Consider the following 10,407-nt stretch of genomic DNA (forward strand, 5'->3'; position numbering starts at 1 on the left):
TGTTGTCATTATATAGAAGTTCCATCCACTTTGTATTTCCCACATACCACGGCACCATGAGAGGGCTCACACTCATGTCCACTTACACTCACAGTCGCTCATCAGCCTGACTACGCATGCATGGCAAAGGCCTCTCCCATGTCTCTCCAATTAACCCTGTCTTTCGCCAGTTGCGGCCACTGTATCCCCGCGAACTTCTTAATTTAACGTCCCAAAGCGACTCAAGCTATGAGAGATGACGTAGTGGAGGGCTCTGGATAATTTCGACCACCTGGGGTTCTTTTATGGGCACTACAGCGCACAGTACACGAGCCTAGCGTTTCGTCTCCATCGAAATGCTACCGCCACTGCCGGGATTGAACCCACGTCTTTCGGGTCAGCAGCTGAGCACCATAACCACTGAGCCACCGTGGCGGCTAGACACAGTTGCCTCGACAATGACCTGTCCGTGAATCGGAAGCACGCGGTGACTGCGGATGTGTTTTGAGGCGTGGGAATTAGAGAGTTTTGGAATAGATCAAGTGAGTTCCTCACGGAAAGGGAAACAGCTGGAATGGGTCGCAAGTACAGATTTGCCCTGCGGAAAAAGGATCCAAAGGGGAATTACCATTATCAATTTCTTTACACACCCGAAAGACGTGGGTTTGACCCCAGCCACAGTGGTCGCATTTCGGTGAAGGCAAAATTCTGGACGCCCATGTACTGTGCAATGTCAGTGCAGGTTAAAGAACCCCAAGTGATCCGAATTTCCGGAGCCCTTCACAACCCTCATAGCCTGAGTCGCTTTGGGACATCAAACCCCCATGTATCAAACCAATTTATCTACAACAGCTTCCTGGGCTTACTTTCGGGCATAGCTAAGAGCAGGGCTTGCTTTGTTTAGCCGGAGCAGGCATGCATGACCGATCTGTGGAAACACGTGCCGCATGTTGTCTGCGCTGCAAATAGTAGGATCCGGATCAAAGGATTCCTTGTGCCGTCTAGATCAGTGCGGATAGAATTGCTGAAATCTGAGCTGCAATCTGAGCTGAGCTGCAGAACTTACTCCACTTATAATATATATTGAAAGTACAAAGATAAATTAAATCGCATTACACACACCCGTTTCTCTTGTCCAGTGTCGAAGATTGGGCACCACAAATAAGAACCGCACCTTTCACACATGCATTGGAAGCTTTAGTGCAGTTGTTGACTTGCCAGGGCAGCCCACAGCATCCCAAATAGCCGGTGTTGGCAATCTGCTTACATGTTGCAGACGGAAGGCTTTTCATGGCCTTCAGAAAAACCTTTTGTTTTTGTTTTTTGGCTCTGGGTAGAGTGTGGGAGAGGTTAACCCTCAACCCCTTCCAGTTCTACGAGCGCAGTCCAGTGTCCAACATGCTGGCACCCTTTGACCTCTTTATGAAAACATCTATAGGGGAGCGCCCCTTTCCCACTCCACTGCCCTCAACCTCCTGTTCTCTTTTCGTCATATTTTTCGGTATGGTGTCCATCGGACGGCTTTTCGTTGCTGCCTTCTTGGTATCTGCAGTTTGAAGAGAAGCACTTGCTTGGGTGATACTTTTAAGCGAAATGAAAACTGTCACCCTTAGCTTAATTCTTACTACCTTTCATTTTGCTTGTACTGCTTTTCTTTTGTTGTTTTCTTTTATTGAGTGAACAACTGACACCGCTCAGGTAAATTATATGATTCCTTTCTCAAGTATAGCAGAAGTAGGTTAAAACTGGGCGCCCAGCCACTCAAAAAGAGAGCGGCCAGTTCGGTTGCCACCTAATATCCACTGCTGAAAATTGCCACAACTTTTTGTCACCATCAGCGCGAAAGAATAATTTCTGGAGCCGATTAAAACATGAAATATTGCCCTTTCAGGCTATCTTCTTGGATGTCAAGACATCACCATGTCTCATACTTGCATACAAAAAATGAAAACCATATCCTTGATTTGTGTCGCAGGGTGCCTTCGCGTATATGATAGAAGCAAGAACCTCTGGCATTGCTAAACACTACACTTGGTTTTCGCATTGTTTCTGGGCTTGAGCTCACCTCGTGCACTTCTAGAGCCGGGCTAAGTAGGTCAGGTCCCTCACGTGGGCAATGGGAGACCCTGCCAGCTCCAGTCCCAGTCCAGTCAAATAATTATGGCCAGTGCAGACCTCTATAGCGCACACCCAGGCACAGAAAACCTAAGCGTCCACTGCAGTATTCAAGATCCCACCTTACGCTAATTATTGCCGATAAGCGGGCAGTCGTCTCAGTGGCAAGCATTGAAACTTCTGCATGTATGAGCTCGAGCCGTGTAGAAGGCCTTACAAGAGACATCTGCCTTTCTTGCAGTGGCAGTGCAAAATTTGATCAAAGGATCCGACATTGTAGTGGCTTATTGCACCTGCAAAGGGCCTGCACCCATGCCAACAATGGACTAGTAAGGCGTACAGTAACAAAGGATTGCCGTTCCCATGTCAGAGGAATTCTCTGCTGCGGTCGTCCAATGACACTGTCATGCTGCCTTATGCTGCCTCAACCTCGAGCGCCTTCGGCAGTGAATATTTGGTCCCCTTTCCTGTCAACAACATGCAAATATCTAAGCAGACACCATCGTTGCGACAAACATATAAACTTTGCTGTCGCGTCCACCCACCACTCGCATCCACTCACTCACAGTGTGTGAGTGAGGTGATACGAGTGCACTCATGAGTGAATGCTCCGACCTGTGATTTCCCATAACATTTTCAGCATTGTCTGCATGCTGTTTAGTGCTTGTCGATACCTTCTGAGCATTATCATTGCCCTTACCAGATGTTAAAGCAAGCCTGCTAAGCTGTGCTACATTTTTACCACGCAGTGTCTGTATTAAGCTCTGATGAACAGCGCAAAAGGACAATGGGCAAGTAGAAGGGCGACATGGACGGAAGCACTGAACTAGCAACTTCTGTTTCAGAAGAAACATGGACAATGTATTTATAGTTTCTAGTCCAGAACTGTGACAGAGAAAGCTAGGCAAGAAGTTTTCTTAGTCCTATATTGCCATTTCATGTCGTAGCCATCACTCAGCTGATGAAACTGAAACAGGTGACAGAAGAATTTCAATGTGGCTTTAGTTAAGCAGTCCATGAGGGTCGCTGTAGTCGGGGGCACCGAATAATTTCAACTACCTGGGGTTCATTCACGTGCATCTACATTGCACAGTACACAGACCTCTAGCATTTTGCCTCCATCGAAACGTGACCACCTCAACTGGGATCGAACCTACGTCAGAAGAAAATGGATTATAAATTTTATAGCAGTCTTAGGCAGACACTACCTGGTGATCCATATGTGCTATTATCTGTCGCATCATCTGAAAGAAGGAAACACACAACTGCAGTTGCAAACCGAATGAACTTTGCATTATTGAGATTTGTCTTTAGTAGAGGCACAAACACTGAGTGGATGAATCACGTATGGGTAGATTCTTCAGAATTAACATTAAAGGGACTGACAAGTAACCAAAATGTGCCTTGAGATTATGGAGAAATGACACGATGTTGCCTCATGTAGTAAGAATTGAGCTTTGCAATATCAAAGAAATGAAGATTTATAATTCTAATTTGTCGTTGAAAATTGCATAAAACAAAATTAAATGCCACGGTGCATTGAGACCTTGCCACTATATCAGTGTATCCCACGATATGACCACATCTCAGTAAAATATATTTGTTGAGTGCAGAATTTGTTTTCTTTTTCGGGAGTGCTCTTCATATTTTCTTTTAGTTTACGCTCTCTCCAATGTGCCCTTCGATGAAAAGGAATGCTCCCTTCGCAGTGCCATTGAGGTGCTTCTAGCTTTTTTCACCAGATCGGGCCGCAGTGTTTTGCATTTCTTGGTTGAAGCGGTACCAAAACTTTTGTCAACGAGGTGTACATGACTGCGCCATAGCAGCTTTTGGTATGGAAACTGAAATGGATGCTGTTCTATAGAAGAAATGTTAAATTACTGTCTGGCAGGTGAGATCTTTATTTCCTTTCCAATTGTATCACTTTTATCGGCGTGCAGAAGCCATTGCGCTCACTGATCATAGTTTCCAGCTTCTTCGGGATACATAAAAACTGGCATTCAGTGATCAAAACTGTTGTGGAATTGAGTACCTTAGAAACACATTTTTCATTGTGATGAAACAATTGCATGCTTAATGTTCAGTTGTTAGCGTGCTAACAGATTGAGAGGCAGGTAGAGTGCTGGGATGCGTGCAAGTTAGATGCTTGAGAACATCATACTGAAGACAACTTTGTAGTGCATGATGACTCGTGCATCATACACTCAGTATGTATTTGACAAGGTCTAGATCTTATGAACTGTCAACAGTAGCAGCTGTGGGCACGCTACGCCAATGGTTTTATGCTGCAGGTCATCAGGCGTCCCAAGTTCACCAGCCAACAGGAGTGGTGTCCTACCCAGAAAAGGATGATTACAGCCTTGGCTAAACTGTCCAGGATGGTGCTGAAGAGCTCCGCGCAACTCTCCATCAGCACAAGTCAGCAATGCTCTTGATGGTGCCCCATCACAACCTTTCGCTACCAACGAACCCAACAGACATGACAAAATAAGGCTGGGGGCCCTTTCAACCTCACCTCATTAAGCTGCCTGCACCCTGACTCAGGAAATTATTTGCAAAAGTTTGCCCAGGACAGTGTAAAGAGTCTCTTGGCTTCAATACAGCAGCAGAAAAAAAAGACATGGCGTGTTGCTTTTCCTGTGGAGCTTTCCCACCACAAAATGATTCTGATTTATTTTCATTGCCCACAGGTTGCAGAACATGCAAGAAACCATAAAAAAAATCACAGCCATTTAATCATTTTGGCCCTGGTGTTCTCACGTGACAGCAAATGTAATTGTTTGAAGTCCTACATTTATGAGTCACTAAGAATAAACCTGAAACTAGTAACGAAAAGGCTGCCTTGTTTATATGTGGTCCACCTTTCATACTGTTGTGCTTTCTGTTGTTCTTTAAATTGACAACATAAGTCAACAATGTTGTGAAGTGCGAGTGTTCCGATGTTGTTTATTCTCTAAATACCAGCTTCAGCATGCTGAGTTTTGTACCTTTTCTTCACCCTTGCTGAACACAGTAACCGTACCATAGTGTGTTTGCCCTCACAATAATAACAATATAGCGGCTATTGTTTACCTTTCCTGATATAAGGACACCAGAGCTTACTGGCTGTCGTGAGATTCAAGTGAAGTGAAACTGGAAGGGGTGGTTCTTTGACAGTTTCATTTTTAAAGAAGTAAAATTGCGCCTGGGTCTTTATCTCAAACTGAAAAGATACAGGTGAATATCTGCGTAAGCTCTCTGTGGAAAAGTCGGAACCCGCACTTGATTGCATAGACCCCGGATGCAGTTCACCTGTTGGTGACGACTGATACTGTCTGGCTACATAGAAAGCTCGGAAGCCCATGGAAAAGGTCGGTCTTTTGTGGGTGGTGACAGAACAAGGATGTTTGCTATGACCTTATCAGCCACTGGCCATTTGTGACAAAGAAACACCGTTTTACCTGCAGTATTTTTGACTGTGAATTAGACTAGTGTTCATAATACAAGGTGAAATAAATAAATTTTGCTTCTTGCCTTACAACCTATTACATGATGGAACTGAAGGAAGTTACATTTAAAGTTTGCAGTAAAGTTAGTCTGAACTTTTCTCACATTTCGACATAGTCTCCACTAGTGGCAGTACACTGCTGTTACTAGTGCCTCTGTTGACTACACTAAGAGTGCACTGCATAGGTGACCTATTCATGGGATGCAAAGTTCATACCCTTTCAATTTTCCTTTATCGTTGGGGAAGCAGGCAAAGCCCATTGGCACAAGGTCTGTGCGTAGGGCAGGTGAAGCAAAGCAGCTGCTCTTATTCTTGTGGTGCACAAGTGGTGGAAGTGTACTCCTGTTGCTAGGGGCTTTATTGTGAATCATGTGCTCGTGGAGAGGAGCCCACGCATCTGATGAAGAGGAGCAGCCAAACACTCCAGCGACTGAGGAATGACTGCAGATACAGTGGCCCCTGGCAGTGTTCTCATTTACATGGACAATATGGCACCGGCAGCACATAGTGCAGTTCCCTGATGGTAGCATGGACAGTAACAGCAAAGGTATGCTGCAAAGGCACAGGTTAACTATGTGAAAGTGTGCCAAGTTTAGCAACTTCCTTGCTTTGTGCACATTGCCGAGAAATGGCCTGCTTCAAACACTTGTGCCATCCTGTTCTTTTCTGCATCCGTGTCCTTTCTTGCGCTGTTCTATTAAAGATAAATTACCAAAAGCTGGTCTTCTGTCTTAACAAACAACAAGCAATTTTTAACAGGTAATGCAGTGGTAACCGCTCACTTATTGTCAAGAAAGCTTAACACGTCACATACCAGTGCACTCGTTAAGACATCCCGAATCCTTCCGTCAAATGTTTTTTTTTGCTTTTTTGTTTCAAATTTTGTCTCCAGATTTTTGTCTTTTGCAACTAATAGATTTTCTGTGCACTCGGATAGTTCACTGAAAGAATTCTATGTAAAAACTTCCATTGACCATGTTTCATTAATTTTGCATTGCTTAACTGATTTGTATTGCACCTCTTTTGTACTGAGTGCTGGGTACACACCCTGACGGGAAATTGCAGTTTGGGCTGACCCAACAAATAGATGTATTGTTAATGTGGAGCAATAAAGTATTATTACTATTATTATATAAAACTGTTGGCAATTTCTTGCTCAAAAAAATTGAGTTTTGCAAATGTGTGTAATATGCAAGACAGTTCATGTTCAGTCGACATGGATAAAGTAACACTGTCTGCTCCATATGTGCGTGTGTGTTCCAGTGAAAAGTTTTATTTCTTGTCAGGACTTATACGGGGCTCTTTCTGCTCCTGTCTGCTGCAGTACTAACTAGCATTCCAAGGATTGTACTTGCCAGCTATATAAAAGAAAATGGTAGCACTTGCATTAAGAAACAGAGCCCCCGAGGGCCTGGGTTCAGCCCAGGCCATAGCGACTTTGTCTCAGTGGAGGCAAAATGTGCGGCACTGGTGTACTATGCAGTGCCAGAGCACATTAAAGAACCCTAAGTAGTTGAAATAACTGAGAGCCCTCCACTACGACAATAAAGTAAAATTCTGGAGAGGAAATTGCTGGTGAAGAGGAACTAAAAATATGTAATATGTGCAAGTTTTTGTTGATGCTATATACTTATAGTGTCATGTACTGCGTGCTGAAAGTTGTGTTTTTGGTGGCTTCTTCACTGCTGTCGTTCTCAGCACTATTGCTGCTGGCCTTATCTAGAAAAATATTTTGACTAGTCTCATTGCTGCAGCCATGACATTGTCATCTAAAGGAATGCCCATCATTTGTCTTCACAAAGGTTTTTGTATGCACTCCCACCGACTACCGTCTGGTATGCTACAAAAAGCCAGATAACAGAGCATTAGCACTTGCTGCCTTTGATAGCCATCTGCTGCATTAGAAAAGCCACAGACGATTTTAACAGCTTTGGTGATATGGACCCACTTCCCATGCTCATTAACCTACAGGCTTACTATCCTGTTTACTATCTCAGCAACAGCTGGTTGGCAAGATTAAATAGAAAAGGGTGGGCATGTTGTTGTGAAAGTGGAAACGCTGTGATGAATAGTAATTTTTTTTAATAAGACATCAAATGTCTAACTTTTCAAATAGCTAACTTTTGAAAGCTCGGAAGCGACATTAACAATTCTGTCCCTTTATTGAACAAACAACATTCACAAAAATGTGTCATATCTTGATAGCATTAAATTCATGCATTCAACACCGCTCCCCCATTTCACTGGCGCCGTGCTAAATGCGCAAGGAATTCTTATCTGCGCGACATACAAGCCTCAGTGGCCTTGCATTCCAATCAGCACTAGCACCAAACAATCGCATTTGAGGAGCTGCGTGTGAGGTCTGGAGCACGCAATGCGCGCCCGTGTCTCAGCGATTGAACAGATATACAGGAATAGCGCATTTGATAGCCTCATGCGGGGCGTACAGAGTCGGTCACACTCGTCTAGAGAGCTCGGACGGTGTGCTGCGGAGCAGATGAACTGAAATCTTTTCGCAGCTGATTTGCTAGCGGTCAGGCACTGGAGCCTGCGCGTTCGCGTCTATTCAGCTGCTCTCGAGGGCAAGCAGCATCAATGAAAGTCAGTTCCCTGCTTCATAATTTCTCTTCATTCCCACCGAACTGCACCTTTCCAGCACTCTAGACAAGTGTCAGCGACTCTGTACGAGCAAATACACATAGCAAACACGCGCACCCGCACATCACCCGAGCAAACACATCCGCGCCTGGCCCGCGCGGCCAGCGAGCAGCACGGGGGGTGCTGGCCGCTGCTGGTAACAGCCGACCGGCAGCAACCAAGCAGGTCCTTTCCTCCTCGTTTTCAGTGGTTTCTCTCTCGCGGCGCATTCGTGTCCAGGCGCGCAAAATACGCGGCCAGGCCGGTCCGTGAATGTCGCGTTGAATTCGTAGAGGAGAGAACAGCGTATCTCCGATACGCTGTTCACCTCCGACAACAAAGGGTGCATTGCCCTCCCTGGCACGGTAGAACAGCTTTCTACCGCGACAACATTCTCTGTGGGCCCTCTTTCAGCGGCGACTGTCCGCTCGCATGCTTGTTTCCGGGCCGGCGGGGGTGATTTTCCACGGTCACTCCCCGCTAGCTCCGCGTTCGGAGCCGTAATTGACTGCGAGGCCGCGGGTGCTTTTGCAAAAAGCTTCAAGGCGCCGGTGGTGCGCTCTCGATAGCCTCCGCTGGCTATGTCTATCACAATGCCTGTCTTGGCTAGGAAGTCTCGCCCAAGAATTACAGGAACGGATAAACAGGGAAGATGAACGAGGCGTTGTCGCCGCACGCGTCTTTCCCAGCGAACCACTATCCTAGCTGCACCGCTGGATTGCGCTGTGCCGCCCGCGAGGCAAAAAGTGGTATCGCACTCTCTCAACCGGATTTTGTTCTGGCGGAGATGGTTTAGCACTTCGTCACCGAACAAAGAAGCGCTTGCCCCTGTGTCGAGTAACGCGGTGAATTTCTTTCGAGCTATCGTTAGCTCGATGAACGGCGCTGGCAAGTCAACAGAACTTCCTACGCGACATGCCAAAGGCGCTAATAAACCGGGGTTCTCTGTGTAAGCCGCGCGGGATCGAAGGTCGATCACCGGCGGCTGTAGCCGTTTCCCGACTGTGTTTGGTCACGGGCGGGAAGGCGGCCACAGTCGCGGGCGAAGTGCCCCGGTTGGTCACACCTGTAGCAGCGATTGCTCGGGCTCCGACGGGCTAGGCGCTGGTCGCCACGTTCCGGTCGGTCGTTTCGATCTCGATCTCGCGGTGCGGACCGTGGGGGCCGCTCGTGCGGCCGCGTGTCGGCCTCGCGATCTCGGCTACAGGTGTTCCGCTCTGCGGCAGCGTGTGCTGTTCGCAGCGCGTAGCTGAAGGGGTCCAAAGCGCGGTCGGACAATTCCCAACCCCTCGGGACACGCTCGTTAGCAAATTGTGCTGTCGCTTCAGCTCTAGACGGACTACGCGCTGAGCTGCCATTCCACGCGCAGCGCGGCTCGAGTGACTGCGATGCAGGTGGCGGCGGCCGATATGCTCGCGCAGAGAGGATGTCTCCCTGGATGCGCTTCGCCTCAGCAGCTAGCTCGTCCAGATCTCTAAACCTGCCTCCTCTCAGGTAGGCCACGAAAGTCGGGTGCGCTTGTCGTGTGACACGCTCAACTTTCTCCGTATTTGTGGCGCGAGGGTCAGCGAGGCGATACAGTTCGTCCATCGCTCGGACGTACTCTAACAAAGACTCGTCGGGGTGCTGGGTGCGGAGTTCCAGCTCCCTCCTCAAACGCCACTCGTAGTTTGCGGGAAGGAATTCGTCGCGGAAGCTTGCGCTAAACTCCTCCATTGTACTCGCTCGGTTACCGGTTAGTCGGTACCAGCGGGCCGCTTGCTCCGTCAAAGAAACAGGCACAACACGCGCGAGCAGTTCGGCGTCTGCGATTCCTGTCGCTTGCTGATAACGCAGCAGACGGTCGAGGTACTCATTAGCCCCTGTTCTGTCATGGTACCCCGTGTAGGTAGGTACGTCTATCCTAAGACGGGGTGCCTGGGCCGGGGCTTGCAAATTGTTTTGCAACATACCGCTAAGCTTTGCATAACTTGCATCGCGTTCTGCAAGAGCACCTCGGATGACTGCGGACTAACGCCCCCGGAGTTGGGCGCAGCCGCTGATGGTGTCGAATGATGAGGAGTAGGTGCCCCATTGTTCGCACCACGGAGCGGCGAGGTGCCCGATGTGGTGCCCTCCGTACCAGGCCTAAGTCCTGCCGACGCGCCCGGGAATGCAACTCGGCTATTCCGCGTGGAACACTCAAGATT

This window comes from Amblyomma mixtum, chromosome 10 (genome assembly GCF_055824585.1).
Source record: "Amblyomma mixtum isolate Tamu chromosome 10, ASM5582458v1, whole genome shotgun sequence".
NCBI classification, from domain to species: domain Eukaryota; kingdom Metazoa; phylum Arthropoda; class Arachnida; order Ixodida; family Ixodidae; genus Amblyomma; species Amblyomma mixtum.